We start from the raw sequence: 6,863 nt of genomic DNA on the forward strand, positions 1-6,863 counted from the left end.
ATTTATTTGGTACTGGGGATAGAACTCATGACCCTGTGCTTGCCAGGCAGGCACTTATGCCACTGAGCTATCTCCCCAGTCAGTGTAAACATTTAAGCATTTTTTTAAATAATTTTTTTGCTGTTCATAGCTTTTTTATCTGAGAAGTATGTATATATTTCAGATGCTTATTTATGGATTGGGTCTTTAAATTCGGGGAGTCTGATTTTTTTTCGGTTCTTTATATGTTCTAGATTGAAGTTCATGTTTGAAGAACAGCTGACCCCCAAATTTTTCCCACTCTGTGAGTTGTTTCTTAACTGTGTTGGTAGTTTCTTTTGCTATGCAAAATCTCTTCTATAAGATGAGATCTCAGTTGTTGATTCTTTGTGACATTTTCTGTGTGATTGGAATTTTGTTCATAAGATCTTTACCTACATCTATGTCTCCAAGAGTTCTACCTAGTCTATCTTCCAGAAGATTTAGATTTTTGTTTTACTATTTCAACCTTTGATCCATTTCAATTTTAGTTTAGTGCATGATAAGAGATATGGATCTTAGTTTAATATTTGGGATGTGGAAAGCCAATTTTCTCAGCACCATTTATTAGGGCAAAACATGGCGTTACAACAATCCATCCCTTACTGTTCTACTGTGAATTTTTACTATGCATAGTAGTAGCCAGCTGTGTGTCTCAGTAGATGAAACTGGGGGTACAGCAGGCAATTTTTGTGTTTACTTACTTGGTTTGATGAACAACAGGGTGTGTGAAATTGTGCAAAAGTGTCAAATCAGTATTTTTACCCTAGGATGCTTCACCTAAGAGGATTTATGTATGTTTACCTGAGCATCAAAGGTGTAGAATACAACCACACCATTCTTATGTATGCAAGTGTACACTTTGCCATTATGGAATGCAAGTGTGACTCACAGTAGCTGTGCCCGGGATGGCAAAAAAGTGATCCATGCAGACAAATGGCCAAGTATGCACCCGAGGTCCAAAGCAGCAGCAGGTAAGTCTTAACCTGGAAATGTCTACTGCTGAATTCTGTTTATTTAGGATCCTTTTTTTAATGGAAAAAAGGTAAAATAAATTTTCATAACAAAATACTAGGAGAATAACAATAGCTAATACCTTGCATGTTATTATCTTTAAAATATTGGCTAAGAGTACAAGATTCTCTAATTGATACTAACACAAATGCTCCTTCTCAATAAACAGAGAGGCACTAATAGCTTACCTGACTTGCATTTTCCCCCTTTTCCTGCCCATCCTTTCCTCTTTCACTCATCTTAATTCCTGTTTTCTTTGGAATAATTTCTTCCCATTTCACAATATTATTGTACATTTTAGACTTTATTTACTCTTTCAGTTTCTCACACCAGGAAGACAATATGCTGTTTTCATATGTGAGCCTGACTTATTTCACTTATGAGTATGGCCTCAGGTTGTACCCCTTTACCTATAAAAGCCTCAAGTTTATCCTTCTTTATTTTTATTCATTTTAATTTAATTTAATTTGAAGAGTAAAAAAAGCAAAAACAAATAGCAGAATCAAAGACAGAAACAGCATAACATACAACAATACATATGTTAAGATTTTCAAATCAAGAATAGCTAATTAACAATGATTGTTCTATTATCTATTTTTATCATCAAATCTGTTGCTCAGATTAACAGATATAGTTATGCAAGATTGGGCAAATAATTGATTATTGTCACTTGCTTTCAAGAAACCTTAATTTTTTTGTTTTTATTTTTTTCACTTTTTAAAAAAATTACTTTAACAAGAGTATAACAATAATTGATAAGACATTAGACATTTCAAAGGCCAAGATGAGAGGTATTCAAGTGTGGTTTTTGTATTACACATTGCTGTCCTCGATGTCCTTGCTTAGATCACAGATATCAGCATACAGAGTTAGTCAAGGTGAAAACTGCTATTTTAAAAAAACTGATGGAAATTATTCGTACAATCATCTCAGTCATCCTGTATACATATTTACATGTTTTCCCCCTTTCTTTTTTCCTATCTTTTCTCCTTTCTCTCATCTTCATTTTTTAATCCTTAAGTTCAGTCTCTCTATTTTACTATATCTATTACACTTTTCAGGATTTCTTCTTTCAAGTTCTTACACTAGGGAGACAATATGATATTTACACACATGGATCTGATTCATTACACTTATGAGTATAGACTCTAGTTATGTCCACTTATCTATAAAGGATTTGAGTTTGTCTTTCTTTATAGCTGAGTAATACACAATTGTATAAAAATACCACATCTTTTTAATCCATTCCTCAGGTGAAGAGCATTTTGGTTGCTTCCAAGATATGCCTATGACAAATTGTGCTGATATAAACATGAGTACACTTATATCGCTATGGTATGATGTTTTTAGTTCTTTTGGGAAAATACCTAGAAGGGGAATAGCTGGATTGAATGGAATTTCCAGACTAGTTTTTTGAGGAGTTTCCATACTGATTTCCATAGTGGTTGTACCAGTCTACATTCCCACCAAAAGTGGAGAAGGGTTTCTTTTTTACCACTGCCTCCCCAGTATTTGTTATTAATTGATTTCTTAATGATAACCATTCTTTCTGGGGTGAGATGGTATCTTAATGTTGTTTTAATTTGCATTTCTCAAATGGCCAGTGCTGTGGAACATTTTTTCATGTATTTATTTGCCACTTGTATTTCTTCTTCTGAAAAGTGTATATTCATTTCAGATGCCCATTTTTGGATTGGGTCTTTCCATTTGCGGGGGGTCTTTTTTTTTTTTAGTTCTTTACATATTCTAGGTAGAAGACTTTTTTCTAAGTAATTATTGGTTAATATTTTTTTCCCAATTTGTAGGTTGTATTTTCACTCTGTTAGTGATATCTTTTGACATGCAGAAACTTCTCAATAAGATGAGATTCCAGTTGTTGATTCTTTGCAGTATTTTGTGTGCTGTTTGGTTTTTGTTCATGAACAGTCCACCTACTCCTATGTTTTCCATATTTCTACCTAGTGTTTCCTGTCTCTTCCAGGAGATTTAGTGTTTCTGTCTTAATATTCAGATCTTCAATCCATTTTGACTTTAGTTTAGTGTATGGCAACAGACCTAGATCTAGTTTTAGTTTTAGGCATGTGGAGAGCTAGTTTTTCCAGCACCCCTTGTTAAAGAGACTGTCTTTCTTCTAGTGAATATGCTTGGTCTTTTGTCAAAGATAATATGGCTGAGTGTGTTTTTAGTTGTAGTTACATCTTCTAATCTGTTCCATTGATTCTTGGGTCTATTTTTTTTTTTTGCCAGTAATATGTTGATTTTATCACAGTAGCTTTGTAGCATAATTTCAAGTCAGGATTGTAATGCCTCTTGACTTGCTTTTGTTGTCCAGGATTGCCTTTGCTATTCTAGGTCTTTTCTGGGTCCAAATAAATTTTAAGGATATTTTATCTAGCTTTGTAAGGTATGTTGATAGTATTTTGATAGGGATTGCATTAAATCTGTAGAACAATTTTGGGAATATGGCCACTTTCACAATGTTAGTTCTTCCTACACAGGAGCAAGGAATATCTTTCCATTTGCTGAAATCCTCTTTAATCTCTTTTTCAGAATATTATAATTTTCATTGTATAGATCTTTTACTTCTTTTCTTAGATTCATTCCTAAGTATTTCAATTTTTTGATGCTATTGTGAATGGTATGGTCTCTCTAATTTCTCTCTCAGTGATTTTGTTATCTATGTAGAGGAATGCTATTGATTTTTGGGTATTGACTTTGCATCCTGCTACTCAATTTGTTTTTTTTTTTTTTTTAATTCTAGGAGCTTCTTCATAGAGTTTTTTTGGGTCTTCCAAGTAGAGTATCATGTCATCTGCAAATAATGATAGTTTTACTTCTTCTTTACCTATTCTTATTCCTTTTATTTCTCTATTTTGTCTAATGGCTCTAGCTAATGATTACAAAATTATATTGAACAACAGTGGCAATAGAGGACATCCTTATTTTGTACCTGATTTTAGAGTAAAAGCTTTCAGTTTTTCCCCATTTAGAATTATGTAGGCTGTTGGTTCGTCATAGACGGCTTTTATTAGTTTGAGGTAGAGGCCATCTATTTCAATTTTCTTTAGGGCTTTGATCATGAATGAGTTTTGGACTTTGTCAGAAGCCTTTTCTGCATCAATTGAGATGATCATATTGTTTTTGGTTTTGGCTCTGTTAACATAGTGTATTACATTTATAGATTTGTGTATGTTGACTATTTGCTGTATTCTATTTGCTATTATTTTATTGAGAAGCTTTGCATCTATGTTCATGAGGGAGAATGGCTGTAATTCTCTTTCTTGGTGTAATCTTTCTCTGGTTTTGGTATTAGTATAATACTTGCCTCCAGGAATGATTTTGTGAGTATTGCTTCCTTTTAATTTCATTGTCGAGTTTGAGGAGCATTAGGATTAAAACTTCTCTAAATTTCTTATAGAATTCATCTGTGAATCCATCAGGACCTGGAGTGTTCTGTGTAACTTTTTTTTTACTATATTTTCAATTTCATTGGCTGATATTGGGTTATTCAGGGTTTCTATATCTTCTTGATTTAGTTTTGGTAATTTGTACATGTCGGGGAATCTGCTCAATTCTTCTTTGTTTTCTGTTCTATGAGAGTAAAGGTTTTCAGAACAGCTATTGGTGATGTTTTGAATTTCCACAGGATCTGAAGTAATTTCACCTTTTTCTTCCTTATTGCTTGGATTTGAGTTTTTTCTTTCTTTGTTTTTCAGGAGGTTGGTTTATGGTTTATCAATTTTATTTAATCTTTCAAAGAACCAGTCTTTTTATTCATGAATTCTTTGTATTTTTTCGTCTCTATTGCATTAATTTCTGCTCTAGCCTTTATAATTTCCTTCTCTGTGTGTGCTTTGGGCTTGGTTTGCTCTTCTTATTCTAGAAACTTGATGTACTGTATTAGGGTATTTATTCTCATTTTGTTTTCCTAATGTGTGAGATCATCACTATAAATTTCCCTCTGAGAACTGCTTTTATTGCATCCCACAAATTCCAGTAAGTTGTTTGAATTTTCATTGGATTGCAGATATTGTTTAATTTCTTGTTTGATTTCATCTGTATGCCATTGGTTGCTGAGGAGGGTGTTATTTAATTTCCATATGTTTATGGATTTTTTTGTGGTTTCTTTTGTTGCTAATTTCCTGTTTCATTGCACTATGGTCAGATAATATGCATAGGATAATTTCTATGTTTTCTTGCATATACTTAAGCATAACCTATGGACTAGTATGTGGTCTATTTTGAAAACATCCCATGTGCAGAAGAAAAGAATGTATATACAGATATATGGTGGAATATTCTGTGTATGTCCACTAAGTCCATTTGTTTAAAGGTTAGGTTCAGTTCTGCTGTTTGTTAATTTTTTGTCTGCTTTACCTATCTTTTTGAGATAAGGGGCTGTTAATATCCTCTGTTAAGATTGTGATATTTATTATCAAATTTTTCATGTCCATTAAAATTTGTCTTATATAGTTGGGTGCTCCCATATTTGGTGCATACATATTTATGACTGCTATCACTTTCTCTTGGATTTTTTTCCCTAACCAGAATGTAGTGACCTTCTTTTTCTCATTTGATCATTATTGGTTTCAAGTTCAGATTGTCTGCAAACAGGATAGCTATCCATTCTTTTCTCTGAGATTGTAGAGTGTGTAGTATTGTTTTCCACCCTTTGATTTTCAGCCTATGAATTTCTTTATGAGTTAAGTGTTTTTCTTGTATACAGCATATCATTAGATTTTGTTTCTTAATCCACTCTGCCAATTTATTTCTTTTAATTGGTGAATTGAGTCCATTTACATTGGTAGTTATAGTTGATTTGTAATGACTTATGTTTGTCATGTTATTTTCTTATTGTTGGCTCCTTACTTTTTGCTTGTGTTTAATTGTTTGCCGTACTTGGTTGATTTTTTCCATTGTCATTCTAGGAATTGTGCTCATTTTGATCCCTTTCTAGAATATCTTTAAGTACTCTGTGTAGGTTTGACTTGGTTGTCATGAATTTCTTTAGTTGTTCTATGTCATGGAAGTATTTTACTTTTCCTTTATATTTGAGAAAGAGTTTTTCAGGGTGTATCAGTTTGGTTTGGAATTTGTTTTCTTGGAGAACTTGAAATGCTTCACTTCATGTTCTTCTTGATTTGGTGGTTTGTGAAGAGAAATCTGCTGTTACGCTGATGGATTTTTCCTTTAAGTCTAATCAGATTCTTTTCTCTAGCAGCTTTTAGTATGTTGTTCTTGTGCTGTATTCCTGGGTTCTTGATTATTATATATCTGGGTGTAGTTTCAATTGGTTGATATTATTTGGAGTTCTATATGCCTTGCTTCCCTGAATGTCAGATTGTTTCCCCATATTTGGGAAGTTTTCTGCTATTACATCTGCCCATATTCTTTTTACATCATTTGTGTTGGCTCCTACTTTCTCACTGATGCCTGTTAGTCTTGTGTTGTTCATTTTTGCATCATCTTGCAGTTGTTGAATTACTATTTTCTGGATCCTAGTTGTTTTTAAGAGATCTTTCCATCCCTTTTCACTAGCTGTAATGATGTCTTCCAGGTTTGAAAGTCTATCTTCACTTTCATTCAAACAGTTTTGCCAAGGGGCCAGGGAGATAGCTCAGTGGCTTAAGCACCTGCCTGACAAGCACAAGGTCCCAAGTTTGATCCCTGGTCCCACAAAACAAAACAAAACAAAACAAAACAAAACAAAACAAAACAAACAAACAAAAAACAGGTTTGCCAACTTTTTTTTTTTTTGGAACTGGGGATTGAACTCAGGCCCTTGCACTTGTCAGGCAAGTACTTATTCAATTGAACTCTCTCCCCAGCCC

This window comes from Octodon degus, unplaced genomic scaffold (assembly GCF_000260255.1).
Source record: "Octodon degus isolate 3935 unplaced genomic scaffold, OctDeg1.0 scaffold00121, whole genome shotgun sequence".
NCBI classification, from domain to species: Eukaryota; Metazoa; Chordata; class Mammalia; order Rodentia; family Octodontidae; genus Octodon; species Octodon degus.